General features: G+C 45.6%; 1 pseudogene; it reads left to right on the top strand.

The window, feature by feature from the left end:
• Nucleotides 1–11,614: 11,614 nt before the first annotated feature.
• LOC121440901 lies at nucleotides 11,615–12,863 on the top strand (annotated as a pseudogene).
• The last annotated feature ends 995 nt before the right edge of the window (nucleotides 12,864–13,858 follow it).

Raw genomic sequence — 13,858 nt, 5'->3', positions numbered from 1 at the left:
ATTTAGGGCCACAGGTTACTTGAGGTATTGCCATAGCCAACTAGGACTATCCTGGAGCCTCCTCTCTACAGTTAATAAGTGCCCAAGCTTGTCTTTGAATTCCCACTCGCGTGGCAGAGCCCACGCAAGTGGGAACAAAAGACTGGAATTCACTGATGGAAGGGACTGATTCTGCTGTGTCTTGGGCTTAGTGTTTCCATTTCTTCCTCTCCCAGCCAAGCTGATGAGAGAAGGCTTTCACCTAAAGATTAGCACTAAATTTCAGGCTGCATTTGTACAAAGCTGCAGGAACTCAAGAGCCCTCCTTGGCTCTTGATCTAAGAATACCTGGGGAAAGCTGAATTTGAGGAATGTGATGGCTGTTCTTGGTTGTCAACTGGATTACATCTGGAATTACCCTGGTGGCTAGGTGCACCTGTAAAGAGCTTTTTCCTCATTAAATCACGTGAACTAGAAAGACCCACTGTTAATCTGGATCTTTTGAGGTGGGACAATACACCTTTAATCTGGGTCATCCTTACGGTGGCAGCATGTATAAAGGACACGGAAGATGGAAGCCTGTTCTCTTTGCCTGCTTGGTCCTGCTCTTACTGGCAAGTCCATTCCTTCACTGGCATTAAAGCCAACTTCATATACAAAATGTGTGTGTATGCATATATTCTATCAGTTCTGTTCCTCTAGAGCAGTGGTTCTCAACCTTCCTAAAGCTGTGACCCTTTTTCATGTTGTGGTGACCACTAACCATAAAACTATTTTTGTTTATCCTTCATAATTCTACTGGTATAAATCATAATGTAAAAATATAATATTTCCAGTGATCTTAAGTGACCCCTGTGAAAGGATTGACAGACCCCCACCCCCAAGAGGTCGTGGCCCACAGGTTGAGAACCACTGCTGTAGCGAGCCCTGTCTGAGAAGTGGTTCTACAGCTTCAGAGGTCAAATGACGAATTTTTGAAGTATCAAGAGGAGGCATTCCAACTTGCCAATGCCTACTGTTACTGAAGCCTCTCTCTTAGAAGCTTCGAAAGTATTGAAAACCTATGATGTGAACTATTTGGCAAACTGTGACAAATACAGTTGATTAGCCCGATTCACCAAATGTGAGAGGCAATGGATTAGTAACTCTGTATATAAAACAATTTGTGGGAAAAAAAATGGGAAAATGGTGCTGCTGATTGGTTACTTCTAGCATCTCTGGATAAACTGGGAAAGAAAAATAATGCACTCTGTGATAAAAAAAATTAACCAACTTCTAGCATCTCATAATACAGTGAAGGACAATGAATTTGGTGATAAAATTAACCTACTCCAGATGCAAATAAACAGCCTAAAGGTTTCTAAGTGTGCCCTAAAAGAGGATCTTCTCTCTAGCAGCCACAGAGCTCAAAATATCAAAAATCAATCCAAAACCCTCATTATAAGACTGGCTGAATTACAGCAAAAAATTCAAGTCCAAGGCTGTGAAGTCTCTGTGGTTAAACTGAGGGCATTAGTTGGTAAAGAACAGGGTCCTGTAACTTGGAATGGGGATGTGTGGGAGGACCCCACCGAAGCTGAGAACTTTGAACCCTCAGGTGCTCAAGGGTTTATGTCACCTGAAGAAGTCTCTCTACCCCTTGTAGAAGATGTACTCACACCCCATCTCCTGAAATGTTGCCTTTTCTGCCTTTACTGTCTGCTAAGCCAGCAGTGACTTTCTCTGAAGGAAATGCCAGGCAAGACAATATTGATGCCCCTCATGGCCCACCAATAGTTAGCTGTCTCTAGACCTACAACCAGGCTAAGACATCACCTAGAAGAGAAATAGAAAGTGTAGGCCATGAGGAGGTGTGCTACATACTAAAGAGCTGAATGAGTTTGCTCGTTTCTTCAAGCGGAAGTCTGGGAAATATGTGTGGGAATGGATGTTACGGGTATGAGATAATGCTGGAAGGAATATAAAACAGGATCCAACTGGGATTATTGCTATTGGACCACTGAGTGAAGATAGAGCTTCAGCATTAGGAAGATGGGTCTGGGGATGGCTTTTGTCTCAAGTACAGTGACAGAGAAAGACAGAGTCAAAGAACAATTCCAAGAGAGAATCAGCTAAGTCCACATTGATTTGAGTTCTCTCTCCACTCCCTCCACTTTTCAGCATATATAGTCACCTTCTTAACTATGAGGATTTAAGAGAAAAAAAAAACCACAACAAAGTTTATGAGCAGAAAATATTATTTTGAAATAACAAATTTACAGGAAGCAAAACAATAGATTTCAGGAAAAGTCATGAATTCCCAGGAGGTGGGACTTGTCCTCATACAACCACTGACAGGTGCTGAATGTCCCAGGGTCATACTTGGCCAACTCTGACACCTCAGCACCCTTTGCCCAGGGATGGAGTGGGGGGGGGGGGGGAGACAGCGCGACAGCTCATAGCTGTCTAGCTAAAGGCCAGCCAGTGCCAACACTTTTGTAGGAAGCTTCATTTCTAGTGGGAGTCAAGTCTCTGCTGCCTGCCCTTCCTCCATCTTTTCTCCCACTCCTCTTGTGGCAAGAATTGGTTGACCTGGGGCTGACTCTGCTGGAATGAAAGAACACTTGATCAGGACATTGAAGAAGGGATCTGCTCGGTCCTCTGCGCTCTCGGTTGGCACCATGTTGTTGGAGCTAGCATGAGTATGGTACCAAGAAAAGATGGAACAAGACTGGGCAGGGCTGTGCTGCAAGCTACTGCCACAGGACAGTGCCCGACACTGTCTGTGTGGACAGAAATCCCCTTCCCAGCAGGAGCTGTCTTTTTTTTGTCCAGTATTGAAATTTTCCATCTTGCCAAGCCTGATGCCTCTTAAGTGGCCCAGTTTAGAGTTTCATGCCCAGAGTGGGTCCTAATACAGCATCTATTCATCCCACTAAATAAGAATCCTCCGCAGGACTTTCTACACCTCACGCTAGCACCACCCCTGCTATCTGCGGGTCTTGTGAATGTAAATGTATCCCTGACTTCTCTCTAGATTCTGACTTCTGGATTTATATTGCAATGAAATGAAGACAAAAACCTGAAAGTACTTGACATCCTCTTTAAAGTCTCCCCCAAATGTGGGGGAGTGGAACTGGGAGGAGTGGAGGGAGGGGAAACTGTGCTAGGATCCATTAAAAATAAGAAAATAAAATTAAAAAATAATAACACAAGGCAAACATGCAATGGAGGTGAAACTTTTATCAGAATCCCTGAGTATAACTTTGTAAGGGTATAGGAGAAAGAAAAAGTAGGGGTGGGACCCCCCCAAGGCCAAGTTCTCAGCACAAGAGAGATTCCTTTGCCCCAGAGGGACAGAGCACAGAGAAGAGACAAACACAGGAGATAGAGGACAAGGGAGAAGGGGAGAGAAATAAGGGAAAGGGGACAGGGATATCTGTTCCTGAGGGAACACAGGCCTGCCTCTGGATAGAGGGGAGGCAGACTTGGCAAATGGAAGTTTCTAATGGTGAAAGAGACAGAACACCCCCCTCCCCGCCCCCTCCACATCACCCATCCCCCACCCCTCCCCCCACCCCCACCCCAGCATTTAGCTGATTATGCTAATTAGGTGAGCCAAAAGGGGGCTTTGGGTTGCTGGATTTCAGTACTTTAAAAGCTGGACCTTGGTAGTCAGCCTCAGGAGGAGAGATTGGCCAAATATGGAAAAGGACTTTGGGGGCTAGCTTTAGGAATGTAATCTAAAGATTTCTGGCAAGGCAGAAGGAACTGGGGAGAAGGGCAAGGCCTGCCAGAGCCATGCTCCCAAGTAGGCTAGTGTCCCTTCAACAGGTGAATGTCTTCAGCTTGTCCACTGTGTGCATTCTGATGGCTACGCTGATTGGAAATATTACAACATTATATATTTTAATATACTTATATATACATATGTTTGTAGTTTGTAGGAACTGTCAGTGTAATTGATATAAAGTAATTTAAGTTAGTAGATTTAAAGTACAGAAACCAACTTTCAATGGATAACAAAATAAAAATGTAACTTCACTCACGTGTCAGGCGTGAATGTTGAATGTCTCTAATTATAGAAGTTGGGAAATTGAGGCAGGAAGCTTATGAGTTAAGAGCAGCCTAAGTTACAAAGGAAGAACCCCTATATCTCTGCCTATCTCTCTCTCTCTCTCTACACACACACACCCCTCCAGTCACTGAAGAACAAAATGTTTGAGCTACTAAACTAAGGTTTTTAAAAGAGGCTAAAGCTTGCCCTGCTGCTGCATCCTGGAACCCCCGTGAGCACGAGGGTAGAGTGGAAAGTGAGGTCCGGAAAGCCTTGTACAAAGCCTCACAAAATGAGCATATGAAAAAGTTGGCAAGGAGAACGGCTGGAGCACACACACCCAAGACCAACTAAAACTGGCTCAAACCGCTGGCACTTGGGCAGAGGCACCCAGAGGGGATAAAGGTGACCTGTGGCTCATTGTGATACTAAAATACACAAACCTAGTGGAAATTTAAGTGGCTAATGAGACCTGTGATGAGTGAAATTACATGTAGAACTACATATAACTGACAGAGCATGCTCAGAAAACTCCACACTGCAAACAAGCTCCAAAGTTCAAGATACGTAACATAAAAGCCCAGTCCTTTGTGTGGAGAGCCATTAAAGCCAGTGAACTCACTCTCTTGGCCCGTTTCTTCTCTTGCAATGCACAACCTTTCTTTGTTTTCTTGTTTGTTTGTTTTTGTTGCTCTTTGTTGTTCCTTTTTTGTTGTTGTTGTTTTCTAGAGAGGGTTCCTCTGTGTAGTCTTCCCTGGCTGTCCTAGAACTTGCTCTGTAGACCAGGCTAGCCTCAAATTCAGAGATCCTCCAGCCTCTGCCTCCCTAGTGCTGAGATTAAAGACATATGCCAGCCACCCTGACCAGCTTCTTTTCTAATTTTTAAAGAAAGACTTTAACTTTAATTTTTAATTATGTGCGTATGTGGATTTGTGCACGTGAGTGCGATGTCTGTGTAAGCCATTAGAGAGTCCCTGAATCTGGAGTTTCAGGTAGTTACGAGTCTTCCAATGAGGCTGATGGAAACCAAACTAGGGTCGTCTATGAAAGCAGCAAGTCCTCTGAGCGGCTGAGCCATCTCTCCACAGCCCTGTTATATCTTTTCTCAACAGCTTCTCTTACTTTGCTACTATCTACCTATTTTCCCGTCTCTGTCCAATTCTTTATTCTGGGACACAAGAATCTGGAACTTCCAGGGGTGCTTTCTGAACCCTGGCTATCAGTGGCGATCACCAGTGAATGAAAATGAGGACAAGCTTGCTTTAAAGTATAGTTGAGGAGAAGGGTTTTAACTGTAGATATTAGAGACAGAGGCATCGGGAAGAGTCCAGAGCAGGAAGAGAAAATAGCAGACTGAACACAGCCAGCAATCTGAACCTGCCATGAGAGGAGAGAATGAGAGGAAAAGAGAGAAGGCAGGAGACAGACACGAGGGGGGGGGGGGGGTCGGGAGGGAGGACCAAGAGAGGAAGGAGCCAATAGGAGGACCAAGAGAATGCTTTGTCGAAATGTCAGGGTTATATAGGGAGAAGCTGGGAGATGAGAAGCTAAGCTCCTGGGCTGGAGAGGTTTAGGGTATCATGCCTGGTGGAGTCACGGGTACTGAGTGAGCCTAGCCAGTGTGGGCTTTAGCGTGCTAATAGGCACCCCAGTTAGCCATTTGTCCAGTTTCTTTGAGGGGTTATAACCAGCACTTGGGAGGTTGAGGCTGGAGGAGGTCACCAATTCAGACCAGTCTGGGGTACATAGTAAATCCCAAACCACTGTGGATACATACCTTGCTTCAAAACTAACTTTTGTTTTGTATTTTGTTTGTTTTAAGTCATCACTGTGATTTTACATAACAGTACCAGCTTTGGGTGAGAAAGTGGGAACTCCTTACCTTAGTGACCGGCCATTAGCCCTTCTCTTTCTTTACCTCAAATCGCCTTTTGTCTCCCATGAGCCCTCCCACAGCTCCGATGTTCCTCAAGCTTGCCAAACATCTTAATATTTCCACAATTCTGTACCTTTAAGTACAGAATAATGAAGGTGCCAGTGACCTGAGCGGCCACTAGTAAACAGCAAGGTGGCAAAATGAATTTGAATCATCAATTTCTTGAAATTCCCCCCTACAGCTTTAAGCACCCCAGATCCACTGACTGTCAGGCTGCCTGTGACTTCAAACGGCCCCATGTTTATTTCAACTGCTGCTGCCTGGATCCTCTTGGAGAAAGAGGAAGGAGACCAGCTTCCTGCCTTCACTGCCTAACTGTCCTCTGCAGAAATGTCAGGAAGTGAGCCTCCAGAGAAGAGAGGTGCCGAGGTCAAGGTATTGAGGGAAATTATGCTGTCTGCTGGTTAATAGTTAACTCATTTGCCCTTTTATTGCCCACAAAGCTTGGCAACCTCCTAGGTCTACGTGGCTGTTTGCTCTTCCCATGGTGAGAAAGAAGGGGTTTTCTTTCACTATGAACATGGTTGGCAAACAGAATCCTGAGTGGAGCAAGAGGGGCACTCAGCAGAAGAAAGTTGTTCTATGTGTAACCATGCCAGCAGGGACAGGAATATTCTGGACAGACACTTGCCTCCACCTTTCTTTGCATTGAGTCAAGAAGCCCCCAGGAAACCAAAATTTCCCCCTGGAATCTAGTGCTGGGAGAAGGAAAAGGCTGAAGGCCCATGCCAGCCAGAGAGGGTGACTGTCTTCCAGAAAGACACTTTGTAGGGTTCTGACTTAGAGTGCCATGCTAGAGAGACCGGAGCCCAGATGGTTGGGGTGGGACTGCACCTTGACCAGGACTGCTGAGTTATCTTAGTTAGCTGCCTCCTATCAAAAGTCAAGTCTCATGTTGAGACCTGGAATATGGACTTGTGGAATCCAGGACTTCTTTCTTCTTCTGGAAGTAGTCACATTGACTAAATCTCACCTTCTATGGTTTACTTTCTCTCATCCATTTAATTGACCTACAGACGATGAATGGTCAAGTCTAGCTTGCTAGGGCCTCCCAGATCACCCCCAGTTCTGACGGCTATGTTTATTGTGAAATTTCTAGAAAAAGTTCTGCAAAAGTATTGTATATAGACAACATATACTTAGGAGAAAGAGGAACTCAAAGAAGAAAGACAAGGGAAGAATAATATTGTCCTAAAGTGCTTTAGAAGAGATCGTGGGAGCACTGCAGAACAGAGAGTTGATGGCTCTGATAAAGATGGAATTTCTTACGGTAAAAGTCTTCCAATGGGGTCATAAAGTAACTCACATCCTGTAGCTGGGAGTCATAAGAAAGGAGAAGCCCACCCTCTGGGCACCATTGCTACCTTGTGTATGCTGTATACCCTTCTTGTTTTCCGTGACAGCCCTTCTTAAAACTTAACATTCAGTGAGCTGCTTGCGAAATATGACACTGGCTGATTCAGGAGGTTGGGGGCAGGACGTTCAAGTCTATGTATCTAACAAGATCCAGATGACGCCAATGCTCTTGGCCCACAAATCACACCGTGAAGAGCAAGGACCTAAGCCAGAGGTACCGGGACTTGATTGCACATTGGAATCACCTGAGGGACAGGGACTCTTTTTTTTTTTTTTTCTTTCCAAAAAATTCCCAGAATACAATTACCCAAGACTGACCATGGATTATCAGTTTTATATATTTTAACAATGTCTAAACACTGTATGGGAAATACAATAATAACTATTGGTTTTCATAAGTTCTGAGACACTAACTTCTCAAGTCTTTTACAAAATCTACCAATCAGATCCACAATTCCAAGCTCATCTAGTAATATATTGTTTGACCACAAGATGTCGCCAAAGGAACAAAATACTCATCACAAACCCCTTGCAAAGTTAAACCAGGCACCTTCCCACCTTCAAAGCTAAGGGCAGCTAATTTTAAGAGGCCACGTTTCCAGTTCTGAGGAAGAACAGATCAAAGACTCCTCCGAGAATTGATCATTCACACACACACACACACACACACACACACACACACACACACACACATATATGAACACAATTTCAAGCAGTTCACAGGATCTGAAATTTAAGTCCTCCGTTGCCTTTATACGACACCTTTGTTCTATTGTTCTCAACAGCTGACTGTAGCCCCTGCTTCATCAGGAGAATATACTCTGGCCCTAAATCTTCCAATTTGCTCAGTTCACCTGCTGTTTTCCTTTTATCTTCATAGCACAGAGACATTCTTTTAAAAGTTTTCAAATTTTATTTATTTTGCGTATGTATGAGGGGAGGATAACTTGCAGAAGTTGGTTCTCTCCTTCCCCTGAGTGGGTTTGGGTCGTCAGGCTTGGCGGCAAGCCTGCTTAACCACCGGACCATCTCCTGGGCCTGAAACCATTCTTTTGACTGAAGGTTAATTATGTTGTTCCCAATCCATTCCACCCTGGCCTCTGCCAAAGTTTGTACTTTCTTGTATCAGTTTTACACCTAGTTACTTTTCTGGTTGTTAAAATAGCATAAGGTCTTTGTTTCTTATTTTATTTTTGAAACCTCAAGAACCTGTGCTTGTGGCATACAACCGAGGTCAGTCCAGCAACAGGTTCAGCTTTCATTGGACGTGTTAGAAGGTTTAGTGCAAAAGACTAAAGACAGTGTCATCTTCAGACTCCTCGGAGTCTTCCTTCTTTGCTCCCACCTTCTCCTCAGCTGGGGCAGCAGTGGTGGAGCGGGCAGGCTGCCTTATGGCATGGCTTCAGCTGCTGGAGCTTCTACACCACAGATGAAGCTCCCAATGTTGACATTGGCCAAGGCCTTGGCAAACAAGTCAGGTCATAAAGTTCAGCATTGACACCAGCTACTCTGATGAGGGCATTGATCTTCTCCTCAGAGACATTACCTCGTCCTCATCGTGGTCGTGCAGGATAAGGGGGGAATGCAGAGAATTCAAAGATGAAGGCCATGTGACCGACTGCCCTCACAGTGATGAAGACTTCACCCCAATGTGGCCTTAGCTTCCTCAGAAATGACCAATCGAGCACCTTGGTGGCTGCTGAGGAAAGGTCTTTGTTTAAAATACATAACAACAAAGGCTATCATATAGATATATCTCAGGAACATTCAAGGCTTTCTTCCACATAATTCCTGAGTTTATCTGTCATCAGTACTTACAAAAGTAAAGTCTTATTTGTGTGTGAGCACACGCTTGTGTGTGTGTGTGAGTGTGTGTGTGAGTGTGTGTGTGTGTGTGTGTGTGTGTGTGCACGCGCACACACACGTACCATGGGTGTTATTTTTCAGGCACTGTCCCCCTTGGAGGAATGATCTCTCTCTCATTGGCTCACTGGTTAAGCTAGGCTGACTGGCCAGAGAATCCCAGGGATCTTCTTCCTGCCTCTGTCTCCCCAACACAAGGATTACAAGGGATTCTCCTTCTCTCCCAAAGCAGCTTTGGGTCAGAGTGTTTTGTCACAGCAACAGAGAGTGACTAGAGCCCAGAGATTCAAGTCTAAAGAGATGTGGGGAGCAGAAGGCACAAGTGAGAGCAAGCGCACTCAGTCTGCAGGGACCCAGTCAGAACACAGCACCTGCCCAGCTACTGGTTTGGTTTTGGTTTTCACAAGCAGGGGTATTTTAAGTTCATTCTCACTTGCACAGACACCACCACTGCCTACTTCTAAGACATTTTCACCACACGAGAGGAAATTCCACACCAAGATGGCACTCCTAACCTTTGAGCCATCTCTCTGTCCCCAGTCATACATATTACAATGATACAATTGACAGAACGCATAGTTTAGTGTTCTACTTTCAGCCACAGACAAGCATACAGATTTCCAGGCTTCTGCAAACCTAGTAGATAGAATCTGAAAGTGGCGTCCGGAGCAGCAGATGTCTCTGTGGGTGATTCTGCTTAAGAACCACATCTGCGGGTAAGAAAAAAAAGTGATCATAAAGTTATAGAGAATTAAATAATCAGGCCAGGGAGCAATTCACACAAAATGTCTTAGTTACCATTACTGTTGCTGGGTTGAAACACCATGACCAAAAGCAACTTATTTGGCTTATGTTTCCCTATTACTGTTCATCACTGGAGGAAGTCAGGACAGGCACTCAAGAAGGGAAGGAACCTGTGTTGTAATAGGAGCGGCGGGGCTGCGTCCCCAGCACCCTGGTCACCTGGCTAGCTTATGCTCCGAAATAACAACACACAAACTGTATTCTTTTAAAGACTGCTTGGCCCATTATGCTTGGCCCATTAGCTCTAGCCCTTACTGGCTAATTCTGATATCCCGATCAACCCATCTCTAATAAACTGTGTAGCTCCGGTCTTAAGGGGAAAGATTCAGCATGTCTGACCTGGCGGCTTGCTTCATCGTGCGTGTCTGCCCAGGAGAGTGGAACATGGCCTCTCTGAGCTCACTTCCTCTTCCTCCCAGCATTCTGTTCTGTTTACTCCACCCACCTATGTTCTAACCTATGAGGGCCAGCCAAGCAGTTTCTTTATTTTTTTTAACCAATGACCTTCCTCCATCAAACCTGGAGGCAGGAGCTGGTGCAGAGGCCATGGAGGAGTACTGCTTACTGGCTTGCTAACCCTGGCTTGCTCAGCCTGTTTCCTTATAGAACCCAGGATTACCAGCCTGGGATGGCCCCACCCACAATGGACTGGACCCTTGAGTATCAATCACTAATTAAGAAAATGCCCTACAGCTAGATCTTATGTAAGCATTTTCTCAGTCGTGTCTCCCTCCTCTCAGATGACTTTAGATTGTGTCAAGTTGACATAGAACTATCCAGTACAGTGATTATGTTTTTCCTGAGGCAGGGGATCACTAGAGGAGGAGGCTGGCATATTATCTCAGTTGGCAATGTGCTTACCCTGCAAGCATGAGGAAGGACTTGAGTTCAATGCCTAGAATCCCTTGAAGCAGAAACCATGGAGGAGCACTTCCTGGTGGCCTGATTAGACTCATGATTCTCTGGCTTTCTTACATAGCTTGGGACCACCTGTACAGGGGATGGTATCGCCCACCATCCTGGGCCCTGTTGCATCAATTAACACTCAAGACATTCTCTCCACTGACACACTCACAGGCCAATCGATCTGGGTAGTCCCTCAACTGAGACTCTCTTCTCAGATGACTGTGTCAGGTGGTTGTGCCAAGTTGACAGTTAAAACTAGCTAGGACACCCTGGGTATTTTCTAAAAATCTCATTTAGCAACTCAAAAAAAAAAAAAAACAGCTAGTTTTTTTTTTGAGGGGGAGATGGGTATGTAGAAATGAGGAAATTTTGACCAACAGGTATCAGGCTGCCCTTAGGTCTGAGAAATAAGGTCTCACACATATTTCATATTTATTTTATATAGTTTTAAAAGCTGAAAGAAAGTGTAGGAAACACTTACACAGACGGCAGCTGTTGCTGCAGCTGCTCCATAGCCTCTTTCAGGACTCTGGCAGCCACAGGTTTGTCCACGGTGCCCACCAATACATAGATGTATTTTTTCTGGCTCAACCATGATTAAGAAGACACAGCCACATGTGCCTGATTTCTTAAAAGCCATAAAAAAAATTTGAAGGCAGAGCCGAGAATGGGAGTTGAGCGCTCCGACTGAGCCCCACACCGATCTCTTCGCCTCGCTCTCGTGGCCTGTCCACCCCATCCATCATCCCGCCGGCCACCACTAAGAACACCCTCCACCATGGCCACCTCAGTAAGTTCCCACCTGAACAAAAGCATCAAGCAAATGTACATGTCCCTGCCCCAGGGTGAGAAAGTCCAGGCCATATATATCTGGGTTGATGGGACCGGCGAAGGGCTGCGCTGAAAGACCTGCACCCTGGACTGCAAGCCCAAGCGTGTAGAAGAATTACCCGAGTGGAATTTCAGTCTGAGGGCTCCAACAGTGACGTGTATCTCAGGCCGGTTGCCATGTTTCGAGACCCCTTCCGCAAGAAGCCCAACAAGTTGGTGCTCTGTGAAGTTTTCAAGTACAACCGGGAGCCTGCAGAGACCAATCTAAGACACACCTGTAAACGGATAATGGACATGGTGAGCAACCAGCACCCCTGGTTTGGAATGGAGCAGGAATATACTCTCATGGGAACAGACGGACACCCCTTTGGTTGGCCTTCCAATGGCTTCCCTGGGCCCCAAAATCCATACTACTGTGGTGTGGGAGCAGACAAAGCCTATGCCAGGGACATCGTTGTGGCTCACTACCGGGCCTGCTTGTCTGCTGGAGTCAAGATTACAGGAACAAATGCCGAGGTCATGCCTGCCCAGTGGGAATTCCAAATAGGACCCTGTGAAGGAATCCGCATGGGAGATAATCCCTGGGTGGCCCGTTTTATCTTGCATCGTGTATGTGAAGACTTCGGGGTGATAGCAACCTTTGATCCCAAGCCCATTCCTGGGAACTGGAACGGTGCTTTAGCACCAAGGCCATGCGGGAGGAGAACGGTCTGAAGTACATTGAGGAGGCCATTGAGAAACTAAGCAAGCTGCACCAGTACCACATTCGCACCTACGATCCCAAGGGTGGCCTGGACAATGCCCGGCGCCTGACTGGATTCCATGAAACCTCCAACATCAACGACTTTTCTGCTGGCATTGCCAACCACAGTGCCAGCATCCGCATTCCCCGGACTGTCGGCCAGGAGAAGAGGGGCTACTTTGAAGACCGTCGCCCTTCTGCCAACTGCGACCCCTTTGCCGTGACAGAGGCCATTGTCTGCACTTGTCTGCTCAACGAGACTGGCGATGAGCCGTTCCAATACAAGAACTAAGTGGACTAGGCTTTGAGTGATCCTGAGCCCTTCCTAATCACCCCACTCCAACTCTTTCCTGTCCCAGCTGACCTCACTGTAACTCAAAGGATGGAATATCAAGGTCTTTTTATTCCTCGTGCCCAGTTAATCTTGCTTTCATTGGTCAGAATAGAGGGGTCAAGTGTTCTTAATCTCTACACACCCATCCCTCATCTTTTTTTTCTATCTAGCTTTTTAGTGGGGGAGGGGGGAGGGGAAGGGAAGGTAACCACTGCTTCATCTTATCAGGAATGCATGTCCAGTAGGCATAGCTGTCACAGAGCGGGTATATTTGTGAGAGAAGGAATTTTTCTTCAGGATAGTTGAAAGCACGGGTCCACTGCTTGGATTGACAATTCCCTGTTGGTGGAGAGCTGTTAGTTCTTCAGCTAACTTTCTGTTCCCAGTGGAAGTTAGGTGAGGAGCAGTTGGAGGTTTCTCCCTTGTACCGTGTTTCCCTTGCTTGGGGGAGTTTATGCCCTCCATGAAGACAGCTCAGTGTGTCACCTGAGGGACAGCCCTGCTGTAACAGAAGAAAAGGTTCTTAGTTCTTGGTCCTCCATTTATAACAAAGAGCAGAGTAGTATTTTTATATTTAAATGTAAAACCAAAAAAGTTATATATATATATGGATGTGTGGATATATGTGTCTTTCTAATTGAGAAAACCACCCTCATCCCTGGGTTTGCCAAGTTTAAGTGAAGAGCTTGGTTGGAAGGAAGGATCTCTTGAGCAGGTATGGGGATGAAGTACCAGGAATGCTGCTTATCTGGGGCTCAGCTTCTTCATTACTACATAGGGTTTCCCTGCCCACTGTGCAGGAGCAGATGCTGGACAGGTAGCAGGTGGGATGCCAGTGTTTGCCACCACCTGATCCCATGCTTAGGCTAAAATGCATATATATATATATATATATATATATATATATATATATATATATGAGTTAGAGGTATGAGTTGGCTGGTCAACTTGAACATTGTTACTGACGGGGGGTGGGTGGGGATTATTTCTCGGTGGGAGTAGCATGTCACTAAAGCAGGCCTTTTGATATATTAAATTTTGTAAAGCAAAACAAGTTCAGCTTCTAATCAA

The sequence above is a fragment of the Microtus oregoni genome, unplaced genomic scaffold, assembly GCF_018167655.1.
Source record: "Microtus oregoni isolate MIOR12 unplaced genomic scaffold, Mior012 000002F_ref0000024, whole genome shotgun sequence".
NCBI classification, from domain to species: Eukaryota; Metazoa; Chordata; class Mammalia; order Rodentia; family Cricetidae; genus Microtus; species Microtus oregoni.
The sequence above is the reverse complement of the archived record's forward strand: the minus strand, read 5'-3'. Positions and strand labels throughout refer to the sequence as shown.